General features: G+C 49.1%; 2 long non-coding RNA genes across 2 annotated transcripts in view; both read right to left on the bottom strand.

Annotated features, from left to right (window-relative positions):
* Positions 1-25,568, bottom strand: part of LOC144104810 (uncharacterized) — a 151,938-nt gene that overhangs the window by 74,260 nt on the left and 52,110 nt on the right. The gene's annotated exons all lie outside the window — the stretch shown is intronic.
* LOC144116058 (uncharacterized) lies at positions 16,886-20,128 on the bottom strand. The gene is made up of 3 exons (XR_013311705.1): positions 19,402-20,128; positions 19,156-19,283; positions 16,886-18,641 (listed from the first exon to the last, which is right to left on the bottom strand). It is a non-coding gene; the product is annotated as an uncharacterized LOC144116058 (long non-coding RNA).

Below are 25,568 nucleotides of genomic sequence, written 5' to 3'. Positions count from 1 at the left end.
CGAAAATAAAACAAAAGCATAAGCAACATGCCTTGACGACGTTGCCAACGGAAATCCAGGAGTAAAATAAAAGGCTGCAACAGCTGAAACCATGAATTCAATGCAGGCTTCTGTCCTGCGCCTTCTCCTCGCACAGCGATTGCTCAAACATACGCGTTACATCCTCGTTACAGCCCTTTTTACAATCTTGCAACAAAGTGTGGGGATAAGACAGCTCGGAGCCAGACGGGAAGGGGGGACGTCTTGAGGTAGGAGCCTTGGCACGCCGCACCAATGGTACAGCAGACCGCGCGTGCGGCACAATACGGCGTGGGAGGCGAGATCAAGGTGATCAAGGCACAAGTAATCCGGTGGGGATGGAGGGTCACTTGCGACGCGAACATAACACAAACTATACCGCCGCAACAGGACGGCAATGTAGGTAGAGCAGGTTAATCCATGGGCACTCGCAGCAAGAGTGTGGTAGGCCTCCGAAGGTCCCTCCCGCCTATGACCGCAGTGGACGGCCACGCTGCCACCAACAATACACCGCAGTCGTCGGAGCCGCTAAGGAATGCAGAGTGCGTGCTAAGAGTCGCCCATTGCCTGGAACTCCGCCGCCGCGAACGCCGCCTGGAACAGAGGCATCATGGAGTAGGGCCGTAAAGCTGCGCAAAGGACTTGCGATGCGCCACCGCTGCATCAGTCCCAAAGGAATTATGTGGGCACGCCGATGTGCGCTGTAAAGCTGCCGTGAATCCCTGTTACGAAGTCCATGGCAGCCCAGTAATGAAAGCAAGAGCTGCCGCGCGCTAGGGCTTGCGCGCAAAAGGCTAGGGGCTGCGCGAATAAGTCTGTGCAAGATGGCTTTCGTCCAGCGAGGAAGGCGGGCGAGCGACGGGAGGCAACTACTGCACGTCTGCTAGACAACGACGCAACAAGGACTGCTGGTAGTTAGAGATGCCTGCAGGGACCGGCGCCCGTGTTGAAGTTGGAAACACTATAGAAGACGGGAACGTTGGTGACCGTCGCTTCCGGCGGCGCGATGAAAAGGTAGACCGCCGCGCCTGCCTGCAGCATGGAGCCGAAAGCCCAAGTGCAAGAGAAATGCATGCGCCGAGAGAGATGCGCGGTGAACTGCTTCCTTCGGCTGTTCGAGCGGAACTGTTTGATCTCTCAAAACGGCGAGTGCAAGAGCAAAACCTTCTCTCCCCCACTCAGCTTGTGGCGCGTGTGTGTGTGTGAGAGAGAGAGAGAGAAGAGAGCGAGCAGTCGGTTTTTATTTCTTGCTGAAAAGAATTGGTTCCGAAACGTTCACCCCAGTTACCAATATGCTATGATTCATTTTTGCTTCCGCTTAACACTTAAAAGGGCAATGGGAGCACTGCCCATTTGCTTGTGTTTCTATGCCCTGCCTCTGCGGTCTGGAAATGTTTGATAAATGTTGTACTGGGGCTGGGACATTCCATCCCTTTTTATCGCACATGGGGAGGCACGTTGCTTGCTGGGAAGCAGGGATGTCTTTTGTAGCGCATGATTTTCGTGCTCTGTATCGACCCCCTGCTAATGCGCATAGCCGACAGTCCATACGTGCGCGGATTTCCCCTGCCTGGCCAATGATATAAAATGGAAATTCGTTTCCGGGAAAGGAAGTGACGCAGTAAATGTCTTACGTATCTCGGTGGACATCCGAACCGCGTCGTAAGGGAAGGGATAAAGGAATGAATGGAATAACAAATGAAGAGGTGCCGTATCGGAGGGCTCGGGAAAACTTCTGACCGCCTCGGGATCTTTAACGTGCACTGGCATCGCACAGCACACGGGCGCTTTTGCGTTTCGCCTACATCGAAACGCGGCCGCCGGGGTCCGGTTGGAACCCGAGCACTCAGGCTCAGTAGATGAGCGCCTTAACCACTGAGCCACCGCGGCGGATTACCTGGACAAGGCGAGGTTCAGATCTCTGTGTACGCCGATGACGAGGATATACAACGCGGGCGATGTAGATCAGGGAGGCACATACCGACTCAACTCCAGAACAATTGGCGCGAAGCGGGCCGATGCGGTGGCGAGACCTGAGGCATTCATCGCTCCCTGTGTAGGGGACGCTGATACCTGATTAAATACCTGCTGTGGGTCCTTCGACCCAAGATACTGATCTTATTTTTGTAATATGGCGGAGTGCTAGGTTGAAGCACTCTGGCACGGGTCGGCCCGGTATTGCACTGCCTCCGGGATCAGCCCGGGGCATTTCAGCGCGGCGCGTCCTTTCTTTCACTCTTTGCTCTCCTACTCTTTACTCTCCTATACTTTAACTCTCCTACTTTCAGCACTCGACCGCGACCGTGGCTCGGCTTGAGCCAGTAGGCAGGCGCGTGCACTTTCCTTTTCTTTCTTCCTCTCAGCAACAGCAGCAGCAGCCACTCCCTGCCCAAGTGCGAAACTCTGGCTGGCTGCGGGCTGGCGGGTTGTACTCACGGCTGATCGCATCGCTGCATGGGCGTTGGCGCCCTCCGCCCGTTGCCCGGAGTGCGGTCTCTTGGAAACATTGCAGCATACCAGAACCATCTGGTCGGTTATGTCGCGAATGTTTGGGGGCTCACCTCGGCTCCAACTCAATATTGTGCGACTCATTTGTCTGCATTTTTTATTGCGTCGCTGCATTTCTGCAATGACTGCAGAGGAGTAGCGGCTTTGCGGAAGACGAAGACGTTGTTCGACCTACTGTCGCCTCAGCTCTGTTTCTCTACCTAATTTTGCCTATTTCACCTAGCTTTATTTTAATATTCGAGGACGGCGGCATCTTCAAGGCGTTACTGTCCCTATGGGAAGAGTACAGCTGCTCCGGCGGCGGCAAGCCTAAAGGGACCACGCCAATCTAAGGAGGCTGGCTCGGAAGAGGCGGCCATGGCTTTCCGGGCTGTGGAGGGACCAGAACATGGAGACGACTACCCGTCCACTGAGACCTCATCGCTTAGTGGGGATGAGTCAACGATCGTGGACGGTGACGAGTCAGTGGCCGATATGGCTGACGTGGACGACGAGGGCTTCAAATTGGTGAGTCATCGCAAGCAACGAATGGTCGGGATACCGATTGTGGTTGAGCCCACAGAGAAAGAGATTTATTTAAGAGAGAGGAATCCCATCTTACTTTTCGCGGCCATTCAATAACTGCTGGGAACAGCTCCGATTTGTAGTCGGTTCACCATGCACGGGGCTCTTCAGCTGAATATCTCGAAGGAAGAGCAGGCTGACGAGCTCTTGCAGAGCTTTCAGATTTTTGGCATCAAAGTTAATGTGTGGTTTCCCCATTCCTACATGAAGAACACCTGTGTTATTAAGGGTGTTCCAAAGTGGTATATAGAACACGACCTACTAGATTATGTGAAACCACTAGGTGTTCGCACGTGAAACGACTTGTGCGTGGTGTGCAGTCTTCAGGAAAAGAATGGGCTGCGAAACCTACCAACTCTATCGTGTTTACATTGGCTCCCAACTCCCAGCGCCCCGAAAAAATTGATCTGAAATTCACAAAAAACGCAGTTGCCGATTTCACTGAAGCTTCTCCGCGGTGTTTTAGATGCGAACGGTTTCGGCACGTGTCCAGAGTTTGCACAAAGCATCCACGCTGCAAGCGGTGCGGAGATGACCACGACTTTAAAACCTGCAAGGCAGATTTGGCTTACGCCAATTGCAGTGGCGATCATCCGGTGAGTTTCGGAGGCTGCCTCTTCCGTGTGAGCGCTATGCACCATCGAATATCCTTTATTGCTGGTCCGAAAACCCAACCGATTGAGACGCCTATCCTAGGATTAGACGAGTTCCCAGTGTTGGAGTCTGATGTTGTGGCGTTACCCAACAACGTCCCTAAGAGACCTGAGTCCAGCAAGACGCCAAGGTTCATTGTGTGCGAGTCGGTTGTTCGACCTCCAGCAAAAAGTGTCCATGTTCCTGAGCCACCGGATCACAGCCAGACTCGACGGCAAGGGGGACTCTCATATGCACAACTAACAAAAAAACAGCTACTGCGGCCAAGAGCGTGTCCCTGTCGGCATATTTTGTCGATGTTGTAAGTGAATGAGTTGCGCAAAATAGGGAGCTCAAAAATCCAGGTATGTCTGACCTTCTTCATGCTGTTTGGGGCACTGCGTTCAAATGTTCCATCGATAGCGCCTGGTAGCCTGAAGAACTTTCTGCAGCTGGTGCTTTCTTTTGAGTCCCTAATTACCACCTTCGCAGCGAACTTCCTTTCGATCTAATATAGATGGCGTTAAACCTCGTGGATCTCATATGCACCGAAAAGTTCTGTTTATATTGCAGTGGAACTGCAGTGGGATTTTAAGTCGGTTAGCTGAACTAAACTATTCTTGAAAGAGACTAGCGTTCGAGTATTGGCCCTGTCAGAAGCTGGCCTGCCAAGCGGGAGATGTTTGATTGGATATGTCGCCCATAAATACTGCACCATAAGGTCATTTCCTGCAGGATGTGCCGCGCTTTACATAGGAAGGGAAATTCCACATGTTTCTCTAAGCGTTGCCGATTTTTGCACGGATGACATTGAGGTAGCGGCTGTGAGAATACAGCTCGGCTTTGGAACCCTTTCTATTTCATCCGTGTGCGTGTCCCCGCGGAAGAAGGTAGCATTGAATTTTTTTCTACAACAGCTCTGCTACCGCTGCACAGCTCCTCGAATCATCTGCGGTGATTTCAACGCCCATCATGCCATCTGGGGTGACAGGAACACGGATTCCCGTGTACGCAAACTCGTAGACGTTATTGACAGTTTGGACCTGTGTGTTGCCAATGACGGAAGCCCCGCATTCTTCCGGCCTCCAGCCTCAGCGACAGCTATAGACCTGACACTGCATTCACCTGACGTCCGCGTGAGGTGGTCAACAGCACCTGACCGCATGGAAAGTGATAACTATCCGATTTTTTGTTTGCTGCCGACTTTCTTATACATGGTCCTAAAATTAGCAATGTGGTCAACTGTGACAAGTACAGAGAGCACATAGAATGTACTTCTGGTGATGTTATTTAAAAAATGATTTCTAGTAAGCTGGCAGCAACTATGGCGGCCAAGTTAACAGATTATTTTGCGGCCCCGGATTTAAAGCTCAGGAACCTTTGCGCAGAGAGAAGGGCGGAGCGCCAACTCGTGCGGAAAAAGGACGACAGGGAATTGAATACGACCAACAATAGGCTGAATTCTGCCATTAGACGGCACACGAACAAGCTGTACAGGTCGCAATGGGCCACATTCTGCGCTGGTTTGACTGTTTTCTCACCGATGACGAGAATATGGCGAGTTATTGTCAGCCTTGCTGAGAATCTTGCCCTTCGAAGCCTTTTGAAGCTCTTGCAATACGCAAGGGCAAAACCTATTGCGTGCTTGGCAGAGGAATTTGCAGACGCACTCCTACGTGCTAATTCTGGAATATATATATATATATATATATATATATATATATATATATATATATATATATATATATATATATATATATATATATATATATATATATATATGAGTTTATGGGGATTTAACGTCCCAAAGCGACTCAGGCTATGAGGGACGCCGTAGTGAAGGGCTCCGGAAATTTCGACCGCCTGGGGTTCTTTTACGTGCACTGACATCGCACAGCACACGGGCCTCTAGAATTTCGCCTACATCGAAATTCGACCACCGCGGCCGGGATCGAACCCGCGTCTTTCGGGCCGGCAGCCGAGCGCCAAAACCACTCAGCCACCGCGGCGGCTGTATATATATATATATATATATATATATATATATATATATATATATATATATATATATATATATATATATATATATATATATATATACCACCTGCTTCCTCAAGATCTATCATGGACGTCCCGTTCACGCTTCGTGAGCTTCAGGCTGCGCTCAGTGGCCTGCGGCGCCGATGTGCACCAGGTCTGGACGCCATCACCAATGAAATGCTAAACAATCTGCCCTTGGAACTCAGGAAGGAGCTCCTCAACTTTATCATTCGAGTTTGGAAGACTGGCAATGTTCCTCCGTCAGGGAAGGTGGCACATGTAGTTCCAGTACTGAAGCCTGGCAAAGATATGAAAGACCTTGCCTCGTATCGCCGTGTGTCATTGATCTCCTGTGTATCTAAGTTGATGGAGAAGCTGGTAGATGAACGCTTATCGTGGTGGCTTGAGGACTGCAAGGCACTGCCAACATACATGACAGGATTCCGCCGAGGTCTTAGTGCCCAAGATAGCGTCTTAGACTTGGTGAGTCACAATGAACACCAGAGAGCTTTCGGCCTTTCCACCTTAGCAATTTTTCTTGACGTTGCGAAAGCTTACGACAATGTGCTTCAGAGCTCAATTCTACCAACTACCAATTCTATCAACTACCAAAGCCAGTGACGTCAGCAGACCCACTTCCACCCCAGGATATAAAAGCGGGACTTCATGCCGAGCCCTTCAGTGGACTTGGTGGCACCGTCTCGGGACGCATGTTCATGCACGTCTTCTTTATTGCACAGATTGCGTGGTGGCAACTCGGTATTAGCCTCGGATCAACCGCGCATGCCTCGCCGGGAAGTAAGCAGTCGCCAATGGCTGTCACCTTGCGGCCATCCCAAGGAAATTTCCGGGACCTACTGAGGACGGACGCAGCTCAGGAATGCGGCTATCAACTACCAAAGCCAGTGACGTCAGCAGACCCACTTCCACCCCAGGATATAAAAGCGGGTCTTCATGCCGAGCCATGCAGTGGACTTGGTGGCACCGTCTCGGGACACATGTTCATGCACGTCTTCTTTATTGCACAGGTTGGTGACAAGTATTTCGTATATTCTGTTCGAGATGATATCACCCTGACGGTGCTACCGAGTCCACGATTTCTTGCTGGTTTGGTGTGTGAATGCTGTGATGTTATAAGACAGTTACTGCTAATGTCAGGAGATGTAGAACTTTATCCAGGACCGCACTCTGACTCAGAAAATGATGAAGGCCCGAACACTGACTTACTGAAGAAGATACTAAAAGAACAAGGTAAAACATATAAGACATTGAAGGATTTGGCTTCTAACTTGAAGCAAGTGGAAAAAACAGTAGCCGGTATACAAACAAGAATAACGTCCATTGAGGATGAGCTATCTCGATTCAGACAATGCGAACAAAAAATATCGGAATGTGAAAGTTGTTGCAAAAGCATGAACGAACAATTGCATGAACTCGTTAATAAAGTGGATGATATGGAGAATAGAAGTCGCCGAAATAACTTAGTAATTTATGGCGTTACTGAAGACTCAGACGAGGAAGCGAGAACACTAGAAAACAAAATAAAAGAAGGTTTATTCAAGGATACACTCGACCTTGAAGTTAAATCTATTGAAAGAATCCATAGGATTGGCAATAGTTACGGTCAGCGCCCACGCCCAGTCATTCTTCGACTTTTCGATTACAGAGAAAACAACAAACTCAAGGGCACACCGATATCAATATCAGAAGATTTCTCAAAAAGAATAAGAGACATCCGATCTAACTTGTGGCGTTCAGCGGCAATTGAACGGGCAAACGGTACAAAAGCCTCACTATCATTTGATAAACTAAGACTGAACGGACGTATTTACACGTGGGATCCCGATAAACGCACCAGAGTAGAAATAACAAGAAACGTTGCACCTGCCTTAAGTGATTCCCACAACTCGTCATCGGCACAGGGTAGCACGAAAGAACGCAGAAAGAAATGACAAGGTAACAAGACGCAACGGATATCTGCGCCGCTTTCGATATTGTGCCTGAATGCTCGAAGTCTCATTAATAAAATTGATAAATTAGAAGAGATAATCATACTGTATAGTCCAGATATTGTAATAATTACCGAAACATGGCTACATGCCCAAATACATGATACTGAAATTTCGCCTGCCTCAAATTCATTGATACGCACAGATCGTGATAGCCGAGGAGGCGTCGTAGCTATTATGATAAAAAGCAGTTTAACATTTCAAGAAGAGCCTGGAATAGCTAACCATGAAAGTGCTTGGTGCACAATTCAGTTTGATAATACATCATTGTTAATAGGTGCTATTTACAGACACCCTGGAGCGCATGAGGAATACCTTTTGAAAGTGCATGATTACCTACACAGCAAAATTAATAACCGTACAAAGCTGTTTTTAACTGGGGATTTTAATCTAGCTGGGATAGATTGGAATAAGTTAACTATCGGCAACAGAGATGCAAAAAACTGTGAGCACCTTTTTGACATAATGTTTAGTTTTTCTTTATCACAGATTGTTAATGAACCTACGTGTGTCCAGGGGAATGCCTGTTCAGTACTTGATCTTGCTTTGGTATCGCAGTCGATAACACCACATTTACGCGTTGAAGAAGGGATTTCAGATCATAAGATGCTGGTTCTAACATTTTTTACTCTGCGTATGAGCGCTGGGTGTAAGACCAAACCATCTCGAATAGCTTTCAAGGACTATAGCCGAGCTAACGATGAGAGTGTTATTGACTACTTAGAGGAAACCTTGGATGGTTTCTCAGCTGAATCCTGTGGAGGCGTTAATGGCCTTTGGATAAAACTAAAAGAGGCTATAATGCATTGTGAAAATAATTTCATACCTACAAAATTCAAAAGAACCGAGCGGAAAACACTGTGGATCACGCGGAGCATAATTCACCTAAAACGAAAACTAAGAAGGCGTCGAAGAAAAAGGATAAATTCTGCGGAGATAATAGAGCTCGCATGCAAATTGAAATTAGAAATAAAAGCTGCAAAAGACGACTTCTTTTCAAATAAGTTAACAAATTTCATAAGGAATCAACCGCAAAAGTTTTGGCGCTACTTGTCGAAGCCAGAAGGCGTGCGCAGTAAAATAGAAGTTGCAGGTTTGGTCATAGAAGACAAGCGCGTTGTAGCAAATACATTTAACACCTATTTTCAATCCGTCTTCACACGCTGGCCAATATCGAGTGCACCCGTGACAGCCGCTGACACCCGGATGGGCGGAGTTGTGATAACAGAGTCGGGCATTTTAAACTTACTTTTGGAAATAGACACCAAGAAGGCGCCGGGGCCCGATAATATATCAAATGTATTTTTGAAACGATACTCGCAGCAGCTGTCTCCCTTTTTGCAAATTATATTTTCTGAATCGCTGAGTACAGCCTCTCTTTCCAAGCATTGGCTATGTGCCAAAGTAATACCCATTCATAAAGAAGGCAATAAATTACACGTGGAAAGATATAGACCAATATCACTAACCAGTTGCTGCTGTAAATTAATGGAACACATAGTAAGTAAAGCCGTCATGACATACAAGAAAATAACATATTATATCCTAAGCAACACGGTTTTAGAAAAGGCTTGTCAACTATAACACAATTATTAGAAATAACACATGATTTCGCATCAATAATTAACTCCAAATTCCAAGGTGATGCTATTTTTATTGATTTCTCGAAGGCTTATGATCGCGTCGTGCACTGTAAACTAATCGAGAAAATAAAGTCTATCGGAATTGAACACAATGTAGCAGAATGGATAGCAGCCTATCTGTCAAACCGAACTCAATATGTTACTATAAATAATTATGACTCGGACCAACTCGAAGTTTATTCAGGGGTACCACAGGGGTCCGTATTGGGGCCATTATTATTTCTAATATACGTTAACGACATCGCCGATTGTGCAGAAAATGGAGTAAAATTGCGGCTATTCGCCGATGACTTGGTAATTTATACAAGTGTACAAGGAATCGAGGACCAGCTTAGACTAAATACTACACTAAGCAATATTGTCACGTAGTGGTGACGGTAGTCGAAGCAGCGATGAAGACGGACGAAAGGGTCTTCTAAAAGAACTGTTTATTGGGCTGACTTGCACCCAAAATGGACTGAATCACTCGGCGGCGGCGAAGCGACAAGCGGGCTCGGCGGTCGTCGAACAGAATGCCCGCCGCTGTCGGCCGTGCTCAATTTAAAGCTGATAGCGAACATTCAAGATAAAGGGCGCAAAGTTACTAGAACATTCCGGAACAACGTAGAATCAGCTTTGCCTGGCTGCGATCAATCGAGATAAATCTAGTCGCGTCTTGCGTCGCAAACAAAGCGATAAGGTGGTGTCGCGGCAGATTTGAAAAACGAACAAACACTGCAAATATTGGCGGCATTACTCCCCTCTCAAAGAAGCATCGACCCGATGCATTAAAACAAATAATGCGACTAGTAAGGGAAAAAAACGGATCTTGCGAAAATAGAGCATGGAAATGCAGCGGCCTTTAGCGCGCATAATACGGCTTCAGACGGACTACATGGACAACTTCTGGTCGTACGCGGCGTCGCTGGGATGCAGTCATTGCGTCAGGGATGACTTCATAATCCAGTTCACCCAGCCGACGAAGAACATTGTACGGGCCGAAATAGCGGCGCAAAAGCTTTTCACTCAATCCACGGCGGCGAATGGGCGTCCACACCCAGACTTGGTCTCCTGGCTTGTATTCCGCGTTGCGTCTTCGTAGGTTGTAGCGTCTGGCGTCGGACCGCTGCTGATCTTTGATCCGTAATCGGGCAAGCCTTCGAGCTTCTTCTGCGCGTTGAAGGTAGGCGGCAACGTCGACGTTCTCTTCTTCTGTAACGTTGGGCAGCATGGCGTCTAGCGTGGTCGTGGCATCCCTGCCATGGACGAGCCTAAAAGGCGTCATCTGGGTGGTCTCCTGCACTGCGGTGTTGTAGGCGAAGACGACGTAAGGCAGGATGACATCCCAGGTTTTATGTTCGGCATCGACATACATAGCGAGCATATCGGCGATGGTTTTGTTCAGGCGCTCGGTCAGTCCGTTGGTCTGCGGATGGTATGCAGTTGTCCTCCGGTGGCTGGTTTGGCTGTAGCGCAGTATGGCTTGCGTGAGTTCCGCCGTAAATGCTCTTCCTCTGTCCGTGATGAGCACATCGGGGGCGCCGTGTCGAAGAAGAATGCACTCCACGAAAAATTTGGCCACTTCTGCTGCTGTTCCGTTCGGTAGGGCTTTCGCCTCGGCGTAGCGGGTCAGGTAGTCGGTAGCTAGGATGATCCACTTATTTCCAGATGTTGACGGTGGAAAAGGGCCAAGCAAGTCCATGCCAATCTGCTGAAAGGGTCTTGAGGGAGGTTCAATGGGGTTCAGAAATCCTGCTGGTCGTGTGGGAGGAGTCTTCCGTCGCTGACAATCTCGGCATGTTTTCACATAGTGTGCGACATCGGCAGACAGTCGGGGCCAGTAATACTTGTCTTGAATGCGGCGGAGGGTGCGAGTAAACCCGAGATGTCCAGCTGTCGCCTCGTCGTGTGAAGCCTGTAGAACTTCTTCGCGGAGACAAGTAGGTACAACAAGGAGGTAGGCTGTTTTGTTCGCTGTAAAGTTCTTCTTCACAAGGACCTCATTCTGCACACAGAAAGAAGACAGTCTTCGCTTGAATGAAGCGGGGGGGGAAGAAACCTTGCCTTCCAGGTACTCGATGAGGCCTTTTAGGTTGGGGTCCGAGCGTTGCTGCTGAGCAAAAGAGCTTGCGCTGATGGGTCCCAGGAAGGCGTCCTCATCGTCATCCAGCGGCGGTGCATCTACAGGGGCTCGTGAGAGGCAATCGGCGTCAGTGTGCTTGCGTCCGGACTTGTAAACGACGGTGACGTCAAACTCCTGGAGACGCAGACTCCATCGAGCGAGTCGGCCAGAGGGATCCTTCAAATTGGCAAGCCAGCAGAGCGCGTGGTGGTCGCTGACCACCTTGAACGGCCGTCCGTAGAGGTAGGGGCGGAATTTCGACGTAGCCCAGATGATGGCAAGGCACTCCTTCTCAGTGGTCGAATAGTTAGCCTCGGCCTTGGAAAGGGAACGGCTAGCGTATGCGATGACCTTCTCCAGCCCGTCACTTTTTTGAACGAGAACGGCGCCTAGTCCCACGCTGCTTGCGTCGGTATGAACTTCAGTATCGGCGTTTACATCAAAATGCGCAAGGATCGGTGGGGACTGTAAACGACGCTGAAGTTCCTTGAAGGCTTCTGCTTGCGGCGCTTCCCATTTAAACGGCACGTCTGCTTTCGTCAGTTGGGTCAAGGGCTCGGCGATGCGCGAAAAGTTTTTCACAAATCGTCGGTAATAAGCGCATAGTCCGAGAAATCTGCGCACTGCTTTCTTATCGGCCGGCGGTTGAAATTGTTCAATAGCAGCTGTTTTCTGCGGGTCTGGGCGTACTCCTTCCTTGCTAACGATGTGGCCTAGAAACAGCAGCTCTTCGTAGGCAAAGTGGCATTTCTCTGCTTTCAAGGTTAGGCCAGACGACTTGATTGCGTCTAGTACTGTTCGAAGTCTTTTGAGGTGCTCTTCAAAGTTCGAGGCGAAGACAACGACGTCATCTAAATATACCAGACAAATCTGCCACTTCAGGCCTGCCAGCACTGTATCCATTACTCGCTGAAACGTCGCTGGTGCGGAACAGAGACCAAATGGCATCACCTTGAATTCAAACAGCCCATCCGGAGTTATGAATGCTGTCTTCTCGCGATCTCTTTCGTCGACCTCAATTTGCCAGTAGCCGCTCTTGAGGTCCATCGATGAGAAATATTTGGCGTTGCAGAGGCGGTCCAGTGTGTCGTCGATGCGGGGGAGGTGGTAGGCGTCCTTCTTTGTTATGTTGTTCAAGCGGCGGTAATCCACGCAGAATCGAAGTGCGCCATCTTTCTTTCTCACTAGAACAACCGGTGCCGCCCATGGGCTGTTTGAAGGCTGGATGACGTCGTCGCGAAGCATTTCTTCGACTTGGTCCCGGATGGCTTGTCGTTCTCGCGGAGACACACGGTAGGGGCTTTGACGGAGAGGTCGGACGTGTTGATCCGTTATAATGCGATGCTTGGCAATTGGCGTCTGTCGCACCTTCGGCGATGTCGAAAAGCACTCACTGTAGTTTTGAAGCAGATTGCGGATCTGGTCTTGTCTGTTCCGGTGCAGGGCTGGGTTGATGTCGAAAGTGGGCGAGTTCTCTTGGTCAGGCGGATCTTCTGTGGAGGGGTCGGAGAGGGCGAAGGAATCTCGTACGTCAAATATTTCGTCGTAGAAAGCAATCGTCGTTCCTCTGTTAATATGCCGGTATTCTTCGCTGAAGTTAGTCAGCAGTACTTCGGCCTGGCCATTGCGGAAATGTGCGATGCCTCTTGCGATGCTGATTCCTCGGTCTAGTAGCAACTGCATGTTCCCCTCGATGATGGCTTCAGTGTTTATGGCTTTCGTGGCGCCTACGGTCACGATAACGCTTGAACGGGGTGGGACGCTCACTTCTTCCTCCAGGACACTTAGGGCAACGTGATTTTCCCGAGTTTTCATCGAAGCGATGGCTTCGTCCGTCGAAAGCGTGATCAGCTTGGATCGCAGGTCGATGATCGCCTGATGCTCATTAAGGAAATCCATACCCAAGATCACTTCGCGGGAGCATTGCGGTAGCACAACAAAGGTCGCAGGATAGGTATGTCCTTTGACAGTCACTCGCGCTGTGCATCGTCCTGATGGCGTAATGAGGTGGCCCCCAGCGGTGCGACCTTGTGGGCCGTCCCAAGCCGTTGTGACTTTTCTGAGCTGCGCAGCGAATGTTCCATTCATCACCGAGTAATCGGCTCCTGTGTCGACTAGAGCGGTAACTTTCCGGCCGTCGATAGTCACTTCTAGGTCGGAGGTCCTGGCTCTTGCATTGCATGTCGCTCTCGGCGTCGGGTCACGGCTTCGTCGCGTATGCGAGTCACGGGTTGGGCGTGTGGTCGAAGCTCCTCTGGGTGGCGGCGTCGATTTCAAGGTAGCTTGCGTCGTGGTCGAGGTTCTCATTGTGTGCGGCGTCGGTGCAGCGAGTGTCGGTTCTTCATGCGGCGTCGCGGGTGCAGCGTCTTCATGGGGCGTGGTCGGTGGAGGATCTTCGGCGTTTAGCTCGTGAGCAACCTCACCTCCAGAGGTTGCTGCCTTTAGTTTCCCCTACGGGGGCTGGGCGACCTTCCTCGTACCGCGGCTGCGTAGCTGCGGCGTGGCGACGCAAAACGCGAGGTTGAGGGCGATGGTGAGCGCGAAAAGCGGTTCGGCGTGTACTCTTCTCGACGCAGGTACTCGTCGATTTCGTGCGGACGTTGTCCGAAGCGTGGTCGTGGGGCATTAACGGCAAATCCTCGAAGACCGATACGTCGGTACGGGCAGTGACGAAGAATATGGCCGGCCTCACCGCAATGGAAGCACAACGGCCGGTTGTCGGAAGTCCTCCAGGCGTCGCATTTCCTGGGGCTTGAGCGTCGGTCATAGGCTGGGCGGGCGGGGGCTGGGAGGCGGCGTTGTGGAACGATTGGCTCATCTCGGGGAGGACGTGGGGGTTGTCGCTGGGGCTGAGCAGTACTAACTGCAGCGGCGTAGGTCATGGCCTGGGGTTCTGTGGCCATCGGGGTGCCAAGTGCCTGTTGCACTTCTTCCCGTACCACATCCATCAGAGTCGCTGCTTGTGGCTGTGGGGAAGATGGCAGTAATCGGCGTAGCTCCTCTCGGACGATTTCGCGGATAACTTCCCGCAAGCTGTCGCTGGTGGTGGCCGGCGTGTCCAAACGGATTGCACAGACAGAGAAAGGGCGATTGTACTGCCGAGATCGAACGTCGAGGGTCTTCTCAATCGTGCAGGCTTCTTGCATAAACTCCTCGACTGTTTTTGGCGGCTGGCGGACGAGGCTTGCAAAGAGTTGTTCTTTTACGCCACGCATTAAAAACTGAACTTTCCTTTCCTCGGTCATCCCGGGATCGGCGCGGCGAAATAGGCGCTTCATCTCCTCGACGTAACTGCGGACGGGCTCATTCGGAAGCTGGATCCTGGACTCGAGGAGTCGTTCGGCTCTTTCTTTCCTCACGACACTGGTGAATACCTTCAATAGTTCTCTCTTGAATAGCTCCCATGTCGTAAGGGACGACTCGTAGTTTTCGTACCACGTGCGTGCGGAGCCATCCAATGAGAAAAAAAACGTGTCCAATCTTTGCCGCATCATCCCACTTGTTGAATGACGCCACGCGCTCAAATTGGTGCAACCATTCTTCAGGGTCTTCGCCTAGGGATCCATTGAAAGTTGGCGGCACCCGCGGCTGCTGCAGTATGATCGGTGTCGACATCTTTGGCGAGGTTGCAGTGCTGGTAGCAGCGTCTTTTCGCTGTCTGGTGCGGTCCGGCAGTTTCCCGAACTCAGGCTCCTCTCCCTGGAGACGTCGGCTGGCTCGCTGAGCTGCTGGTTCGTCCTCGGGTGTGAAGCGCTTAGGGCTGGGTTCACGACTTGAAGGGGGCGTCCGGAACATGGAAGTTACCCAGCACCTCCACCAGGGGCGCGATTACGGATCAGTCTCAAAAAACTGTCTCAATATTGAGACAGTGACGTCAAAATGACGACACCGAGAAATGCCGACCGCCGAATCGGCCAATGCGGAGCAAGGAGGCGGTGGGCTCCGCCCCGAAACCACTAATCGCACGACAAGGGACCGTCGACTAATGTTTTGCAGTAAAGACGCAGTGAATAAAAACGAGTAATGTTTTATTTTGCTAAGAAACTGTATTTAAAACCCAACAGCACTAAGCAAAAGAAGCAGTGTTTTCATTTTTGCAATTAAGTTTGCGGTTCAGTCACTTTTTTTTGCCGCGAAGGTGTGCTGTCAGCGGTATAGCGTGAACATGTTAGTCTGAAAATGAACAAAAACGCAATGAAGAAAACAAGTAATGTTTTATTTTGGTAGTAAACTTTGTTGCAATCTCAACAACACGAGGGAAAATTAGAAGCATTTTCAGTTTTGCATTTAAATTTGCTGCAGGTTAACTTCTCTTGCCATGAGGGCGCGCTGGCAGTGGCATAACGTGAACATGGCGGCCTGCAAGAAAACAGCTGATTCCATGGCTAGTTCCTGTTTTTTCGCGTGTCGTCTAAAATCAAGGTACTTTGCGGATGTCTTAAGTGCGCAGAAAAATCTGATTGAAGGCAGTGAATGCTACGGGCCTGCCGAGATAAACTTACAAGCAGCGCTCGGCTCGAAAATCGACGAAGACAACTTTAGTCTGTGTTCTCGGTCGGCGCCTATCGATCGCCGAGTGACGTGTGGTTCTGTTTATTTTATTTAGAAAATACCAGAAAACCATGAATCATCACATAGAAGCAACTGCCGACAGACAGGTGCAGCTGCTGATAGCTTGCAATCTCGGTGCGGGAAATGAGAGCCGACACGGCCTGCCTCTGTGGCAGCACTCTTCTGCCTCGTAACCAAGTGTTGCCGCCCACATCGGGCTCCACTTGATGTTCCGTTTGTATTTTTGTAGCTCCGTTCGGTTCATGTTCAGTTGTTGCCGTAGTTTCTTTTTTTTCCTGTGCAAGATGCAGAAATTGTGATGTTTATGCTCCACTTTGTTTAGAGAGAAAGGAAGCACTTGACTTGATAACTTTGCTATTGTCACCGAGGAGAGAACGAGCTTGTTCCATTAACGTTATTTACTGATCATGTAGTAGATCCAGGGTCAACCTGGAAAGAAGTAGTTTGCTTGTATAGAGGCTAATTGCAACTGGGCAGAAAGTTGAGCAAGTTTGTTCATGTTTGCTGGTACACAGCGCTTGAATTGCATATGATCCAGGGCAGTGAGGTAGGTAGGACAGGGCAGTGATGTGTAATATTGTATTTTGCTCAGCAGGCGGAGTGATGTTGGTATAACTGGGTTTGGTGAGGGCAGTGTTTGAAGGGCTTTAAATACTTTGCATAGCTTCTAACATGCACTTCCTTTCAGGTCGGAAGACCACTTGTTTTTTTTTTTTTTAATTATGGTCCATCATATCTGAGACACCCTGTATACAGGCCACTCCAGTTTGAAAGGGAACAGCCAGTTGAAAATGACTAGGAGATTAAATACTTAGGCGAAAAGTAGCTTGACAGCAGTTGCACTTATCACACATATTATATGATAGCACAAGGAGCTTGTCCGGCCATTCGGCATTGTCACCGTCTCGTGTCATCATGGACAAGACTTCATAGCCCTGTGTTACGCAAACCAAGCTAGGTGTCAGTTATGGGGCAATAACCGAGTGCTCAAAATTTCCCACAATGGAGCTGCATGTATATTCTTAGAGCTGTAGAGCATTTCCAGTAACGGTGTTGCATGATTTGCGATTGTAAACTAACCTCTAATCACACACCATCTCCTTGATGATGTGTCTGTGATGTTTACACATCTTTGTCTATCTGTGAAGATGTTCTAGTCATTCAGCAGTCATTGTAGCCACTGCACCTTACAATCTTTATTATGCATTGTTGTACAGCGGTTTCCTTGCAGTAGGTGCAGCTTTTAGCACAGAGCGAAACCCCTAGCCACACACCATTACGCTAAAAGCTTAGCTTTGGTATTTACACTACTTATATGTGCCAAAATGTTTTGTACTCCGGAAAATGCATCATGTACACTGTACTATGCCATATTTATTGTACAAATAGCCTCTGTATGAAAGAAAACATGCACTTTGAACTCAATTTTTCAGATTTTTTTTCTTAACTGCACTCAGAAATGCCATACGGTAATTGTACATCAAGGTAAAGTATGCTTGTATGTACACTGCCTTTTCTGCAATAGAAACACTCGTGTCAAATGCTGTGCCTAAAAAAATAAACGCGCTTACTGAATGTATGATGCAATAAAAAACAGCTTTTTGATTCCAACAAGCATCACAAATATTTCATGCCTTATTCCAGCACTACACGTTTGGTTCATGCATGTTCGTCACACAGGTAATGACCACAGGCACTCCACCAAGCTGGAAGGAGGCAGCAGAGAAGGGGCAGGTGGGCTGACATAAGCATTGACAAAAGAGAGTTCAAAATGATGCTTTTCAGAAATTGAGCGAGCTGCTTCAACACCTTTTCCGTCTTCAGGAGGAGACTGTGCAACACGCTGCTGAGGGACTGGAAGATATACTAGCAAACACACTGAAAATGAAGTGGCAGCCGGTGGGGGGCACTTGTTTGTCACTGCTGGCTTCTCGCTGCACACAGGTTGGCCAAGGGCACAACCACATCACACAATTGCTCACACACTTGCAGATGTGAGTTGTGCAATGACACAAGGAAATGACAGTGGCAACAGGGGAAGAGTGCCTGATATGACTCTCTATGCCAGCATGGTGAGTCGTCTCTGGACGCTAGATTTTCCATCGCAACTGCCGCTGCACCATCCCTCGGTACGCCTTCCTCTGGAGACGGGTCGTCCTAGAGAGGCCAAAAGTACAGCACCGCATGCTCTTCGCAGGAGGCAGGTGAGGAGGGATCCTGTCTGTACGAGGCAGCCACCATTTAGAGGTGGCCCGTTGTTATCTGGGTCAGAGGTAGTGTCGCCTGCACCCTCTGCTGATATGGGCACATCCAAACAGAGGCTGTGAAGTGCAGCACGTGCGGTGATGATGCGCACTGTCCACTTCCACTGGCACTGGTGCATCCGGTGTCCTTGAAAGCAACGGAAGCAGCTCTTCGGCACACCAATACAGCGCTCAGCCACAAATTGTGTGCAAGCATGTGGCGTGTTGTACAGGCCTTCTGCTGAGTCAGGTCTGTAATGTCATGCAACTGGTGCAGGCAGCCATGGCTCCAGTGGGTAGACATAGTCTCCTGCATAACAAAAAATGATGCAGCTAAGCATGTCCTTTCTCAGTGATCTCAACAGCATTACAGGACACTCTGCTATACAGTAGAAAACTCACGCCAAGTAGCCCACATCCAGGCTTTGCTGAATATGACATTCAAGAGCATACATACATGCAGGATTTAGATGTATAAGTGAGCACTACTGTAAGGTCAGTCTTTTATCACCATATTCATATAAATGATGCGCTATGATTGCTTACAAAACACAAGCACTGTCAGGTGCATTTTGCTTTGGTTTCTTCAACAGGAAAGGCTATGCATTTCAACAATGTAATATGTGTCCTGTGTTTCTGCTGCAATTATATTTAACAAAAGGAAAGGGTGGCAATACACTATCATACTGTAAAGTGTCTGCATTTGTGTAACTGTCCAGACTGATTCTTGTAGCTTTAGCAGATCCGGCCAAATGCATAGTGCTGGAGCTCAATAGATGTGACTGAGTTCGCCCGACGGGTGACACGGCTATTTTACTGCTTACCCAGAAAAAAAATCACCGTCGTCCAGCAGGCCTTCCTCCGCCTCGGAATGCCGCCAGACAAACGCGTCGCGGAAGGATCCGGGTCAGCGCGAGTCCACGGCCAGGATGCACATGTTCGCGCCACAGATCTGAGAAAAAACAAGCACAGCCCGTACTCACTCTCGCTGCCGAGGCCCTCACTTGTAGCTCATGCACTTGTAGCACTTGAACTCATGCGGTCAAAAACAGTGGCCGAGGTATACTCACTATTACGTCCGCAGCGTAGAACCGCTTGCGGCTCGTTCGCAGCACTGCCCCCAGACTCCTTGATAGTGATGAGTGCCCAATCGACACACCCGACGACGCCGGAGATGCTGCCGCGGCGAACGTTTAGGCAAAGGACACCCTCCTTCGCCGCCGCCTTCTCCTCGGGTCTCCTCGGAAAGCGAACACTCCCCTTCTGTGACCCAACGTTGACATTGGTCTCCGCTGCCCGCCGCAAAGGCTTGTTCACAGTCGGTTGGGCTGCGCCGACGTTTTCTTCATTTCCAACGGCGCCTTGAAACCCACCGGAGGCGAAGAAGCGCAGCGCGCACAGCACCTGCCGCTCCACTGACAGCGCACTCACCCGCGCACCTCCCAGTTCAACGGCGAGTTCGTCAAACAGACACTGCGCAGTCTCCTCGAAATAACTCTCCCGCGCGTCAAAGTCGTCTTCATGCACCCTCCGACACCGTTGCTCGCGCGGTCACCCGCGTATACGACGATGTAAACAGCCGCCATTTTCTGTCTCAAACGTGTTGATACTACTTTTTCCAGTCTCAAAAAATCGTCTCAATCTGCCCGCATAATTAGATGGCCAACGTCACCACTTCTGCGCCATTTACGACGTCAGTCAGTGACGAAAAAAATCAAAATGGCCGCCGACCAATAGGAGAGCGGCAAATGATATACTTTTTGAGACAATTTCGATTGAGACTGATCCGTAATCGCGCCCCAGATGTCACGTAGTGGTGACGGCAGTCGAAGCAGCGATGAAGACGGACGAAAGGGTCTTCTAAAAGAACTGTTTATTGGGCTGACTTGCACCCAAAATGGACTGAATCACTCGGCGGCGGCGAAGCGACAAGCGGGCTCGGCGGTCGTCGAACAGAATGCCCGCCGCTGTCGGCCGTGCTCAATTTAAAGCTGATAGCGAACATTCAAGATAAAGGGCGCAAAGTTACTAGAACATTCCGGAACAACGTAGAATCAGCTTTGCCTGGCTGCGATCAATCGAGATAAATCTAGTCGCGTCTTGCGTCGCAAACAAAGCGATAAGGTGGTGTCGCGGCAGATTTGAAAAACGAACAAACACTGCAAATATTGGCGGCAATATAGCCCGCTGGTGTGACATGTGGGGAATGGAAATTAATCTTAAGAAAACACAGTATATGACCATAACTCATAGAAAGTCGATCTTTAGGTTCAATTATACATTAATGGGCAACGATTTAATACAAACTTACACAGTAAAATATTTAGACATAACCTTTACAAGCGCGTTAAAATGGAATACCCATATCGATAATACATGCACGAAGGCCTTCCGAACACTAGGTTTCTTGCGAAGAAAATTAACTGCAGCACCATCCTATGTGAAACTAACAGCATATAAAACCTTAGTAAGGCCAATTCTTGAGTATGGTAGCATAGTGTGGAACCCGCACCAGAAAGGACTCTCACAGAAATTAGAAAGCATCCAAAATAAAGCGTTGCGATTTATATACCACAAGTATTGTCGACACGAAAGCGTAAGTGCTCTTAGAAGCCAGGCAGCACTGCCTACCCTTGTTTGTCGGCGTCGTGTGGCTGTCATGAAATTCCTTTTTATGCTATGTAATAACAACATTAATATAGATAAGCGAGATTACGTGCAGCCACCACACCGACACTCCAATAGAACCTGTCATAATAGACACATCAGGCAGTATCCGACACAATGCGACACGTTTAGGTATTCATATTTCTCATGGGCAATTGAAATCTGGAATACATTGCCAAAGGAAATTGTAGAAACAGATTCTGTGGATAGCTTTGTTGCAAAATTGGAGTCATATTTTGGCTGTTCATGAAAGTATTTGAATGCGTAGTTCCAAGATATTGCGTTGGTTGAGTGATTGGACACTAGTGCACGTGTGATTTCATTTTAAATGTAAATATTGCAATGTGCTGAATAGTGGTGTTTTATAGATCCGCGATAACTACAAGAATATTATATGACAAATATTACAATTGTTTTGAATACTTTGTTCCCTGATTCATGTGAAACAAAAGAAAGTGTCTTGTATTGAATTCCAGTGCTGTTGTATGGCAGTTTTTTTTGCTCTATCTATTTTGTTTTTTTTTTCTTTTTTCCTGCTTTTCCCATGCTCCTGTGTATATCTTACAATCCACTTCCTGTTTGGGCCTGTGCAAAGGCCTACAGTATTGTTAAATAAAAAAAAACCGCTTGCTAGGCATGGGGGTACAGGGCTATATGTTAAGATTCATTTACAAGTTTATAAGTGATCGCGCGGTTCGTGTACGGTTAGGGAGTACCTTAGGCACCAAAAGGGTTCTATCACGAGGTGTGCCTCAAGGAAGTGTTCTTTCCCCCACTCTCTTCAACGTCCTAATGGTTGGCCTTCTCGATTCGTTGAAAAACAATTGCAGGTAAGTGCGTATGTCAATATACGTGACGACATCGGTATTTGGATTACTGGCTACCAACACAAGCGATTAGCCCTGATAGCTCGACAGGCTCTACTTTCGGCACAAGCTTACCTTAAAGGTGTGGGATTGCCTCTGTGAGTGGAACAATCGGCTTTGTTCTGTTTCGTGGTGCAGCAAGACGTCAAGCGCGGTTGACGATAGACCTCGGTCACTCTTACATCCGTCAATTCCACCACACGTGTTTCCTGGGCGTCATTATTGACTCCCGTCTACAGTGACGAAAAGCTGTAGACGCGATTGTTTCATCTTTATCTTCGCGTCTCAATGTTATTCGTAGAATTGCACGCGGGCAATGAGGAAACCATCCATCTTCAATGGTCAAACTTCATGAAGCGCTGGTGGTCAGTCGCATAATGTATCAATTACCTTTAATTTCCCCCTCGGCATCACAACTTCGACGTCTCGAAATTGTCCACAGAAAGGGCCTAAGAAGAGCCATTGGAGTTCCTCAGGCTGCAGCGAATAAGGCAGTACCTCATGAGTCTCTACCGAAACCTTTTAGCCTTGTCGTTTCTTAAAGTCTACTAACGCATCTTGGCCGCCTAGGAGAGACGGTAGCTGGGCGCTCCTTTCTCCAGCGGCTCTGCAAGAGATATGAATCGAAGGCTTACGTGGCACTGTTGTGCTCGCGCTCCCTTCCTGCTGTTGAGTTCGGTGAATTTGGACATGGGAAGGATTCCCTGAAAACCACCGCGAAGGTGAATGAGTTCTCTGGAAGAAACGTGGCTGCAGGAACATCGGGTGCAGCGACGATAATAGCGTCCCCACGTGTTCGAACAGGAACATGGGGTGCAGCGACGATAATAGCGTCCCCACGTATTCGTTGCGGTGATCAGACGACGAAGTACAAGATCAGTGTTGCCCTCTTCAGTCACGCTGGGGTTGAACAATTGCCCGAGTGCCGCGCCTTCGACAGAGGTTCCGCGTTCCGGTCATCAGTACAAGATCTTTCAACCCCTGCTGGGAGACAGCTTGCATTCCTGTGTCAAGCAGGCGCCTTCCGGGTCCACATGGGCGCGGTCCGGACACTCGTGCGCGTCCACCTGGAGGCCGCGTGGACGGCAACGTGACCGGGTCCTGTTCCCTTTCCCTCGACCGAGCTGCGAGAGAACATCAGGACCGCCCTGCCGTGGGTGGCACCATCAGTGCCATCGTGTTATTGGACATCATTCTTCGAACTTATTCCCCAGCTAGGGATCTGTGGAATACGAATAATAACGAGCTGCTGGTTTGATACCAGAGAGAGCCCCCCTCTTGAGAGATACCCTATGCTGGGTGAGGCTGCCGACTGGTAAGAAGCTCCCTTTAGTGAGAGGCACTCTCACTTGCCCTTACTTGTACATTATATAAATAGTCTTTGTATAAAGTTTTCCAAGTTTTCTTCCTCCGATCGTCCTCGTCTCTTATCCGGCCCAGTCACGCTACCTGAATCCCAACAACTGGTGGCAGCGGTGGGATGCTGCTACCTGAAACTCAACAGCACTCAATACTCTCAGTTCTTTAGACCTTAATGTCCGAAGGCAAAGGAAACGGTTGAAACCCCCCTGGTCTTTTCTGACCCTTGACTGTAAGGTCAAACTTCCCGATGTGAGCGCAAAGCTCAGCTCTCCTTTGGCAGCAACGCGTTCGCTTGCACTTGAACATTTCGGAACAGAATATGCCCGCCATCTTCAAAATTTCACGGATGGTTCTGTGGACAAGGTCAAACAAGCTAGCGGAGTGGCTTTTTACATTCCTTCTTTGGACTGTGAGTGGTCCGTGCGCTTTACTGCTGTCGTATCCTCCTCAACGACTGAAAGTGTTGCTATTGAGGCGGCTTTACGGAAGTTAGGGTTTTGTCCGGCTCAACCTGTTGTCATCCTAACTGATTCAAAATCTGCCCTTCAGATGTTGGAGCGCGGATTCCCTACTGATGCCTTGTCTATAAGCTCTCTGCACTTGGTGCAGAATCTGCACAGCAGAGGCTTTACTCTACATTTCCAGTGGGTGCCCTCTCACATAGGAGTCAACGGTAATGAGGTGGCAGACAGTCTCGCCCATAAAGCTCTCTCAACGATTCTATCAAAAAAGTACCTCAAGATGAGAAAAGTCTCTACAAGAAAACGGTGCTCGATCATTTCAGTACCCTGTCCAGTGCGCCCCACAAGCCATGTGTGACCAAGGGACTCAGAAGATCCCAGGCGACTCTTCTACATCAAATTCGCACGGCCTATGCTCCCACTCCTGCCTGGATGCATAAGGCTGGCATAGCATCGTCTCCGCTCTGTTCTTTATGTGGTGTGTGTGGGGATATCGAACATTATATTATGTACTGCCCCGAGTACAATGCGCAAAGGTATGCGATGTTCGCTTCCTTCAAGAAGACAGGAACCCGTCAGAGTATAGTTCAGGACATTGTCTACTCGAGTGGAAACCAGACATGCAGAAGGGAGGCTGGACGTATTTTTTTAACATTTCTGCCGGACACGGATCTTGTTTCTAAATGGTGACAGCAGGAACGGACTATGGCTTACTGTGATTGAATGTGTGCGTCGTATATGGTGTCTTCTGGAGTGGACTACGTTATACTGGGAGAGAATGTGTGTATGGATTGTGGCACTACAATGACCTATGTTCTACTGTGACTGAATATGTGCATAGATGGTGACTTCTGGAGTGGACTGTGATATGGACTGTGTGGAGTGATTTTGTGCATAGATGGTGACTGCGGGGGCGACTGTATGCTATTATAAGAGACTGTGCGCATAGCGGGTTAGATGCGACAGGCTTTAGGACATTATTAATATAGAAGGAATGCGCGGTGGAGCAATTGCCAGCAGAATAAGCAAGTCTAACCCCACCTGTAGCATTCAACATCTCAACTCAACTAGCGGCTTTGCTGGGGCGGGCGCAAAGGTCCATGAACTTATCACCTGCTGCAGCGCGTACGTTAGCACATGCTAGAGCAAGCGTGTGAGGATTTGGTGACGCGGGAGGAACACCAGTTCCTTCGACGGTGGTCCACCCGTTTCATCGAGGTGCGCCACGGCCGTGTGACTGCGCTGCCTCTGGCGTACTAATCACCGGCGAAAGTACGTGATGTGTGCGTGAGAACACCGTGTGCCGGGCAACTTCAATCACAAGAGTGCGCGGTAAACTCCGTGATGCGAACTCAGTGACTGTGTCCGCGAACATTGGCAGGCCTACCGCCTGTGCGTTTTTGTTGCGCCTTAGGCGACTTCGGTCGCTGTTTGTTGTATTGGTTTTTCGAGGGACAGCAGTCCCTGAGGCCTCGCAGTCAAGTAACTTCTCTTTATTCTTCCTCTTAACTATGTATGTTATTGAAATACACATAATATCTTGGAGCTTTCCTGAACCGCTTGTAAACGAATGCTTCTCTCTTTTAACTCAGGTGTTGTGCAGAGCAGGTGGAAAGGAAAATAAAAATTGGTTTCTGAGGAAAGGAAATGGCGCATTGGTTGTCTGCCATATCTCGGTAGAAACCGAAACGCGCAGTAAGCGAAGGGAGCAAGGTGGGAGTGAAAGAAGAGAGAAAAATGTGATGTAGTGGAGAACTCCGGAATAAATTTATCACCTGGCGATCTTTAACGTCCACTGGCATCGCACAGCACACGGACGACTTTTTCGTTCCTCAGGTGGCCGAAATTATTCCGGAGCTCTCCACTACGGCACCTCTTTCT

This window comes from Amblyomma americanum, chromosome 1 (assembly GCF_052857255.1).
Source record: "Amblyomma americanum isolate KBUSLIRL-KWMA chromosome 1, ASM5285725v1, whole genome shotgun sequence".
NCBI lineage: Eukaryota > Metazoa > Arthropoda > Arachnida > Ixodida > Ixodidae > Amblyomma > Amblyomma americanum.
The sequence above is the reverse complement of the archived record's forward strand: the minus strand, read 5'-3'. Positions and strand labels throughout refer to the sequence as shown.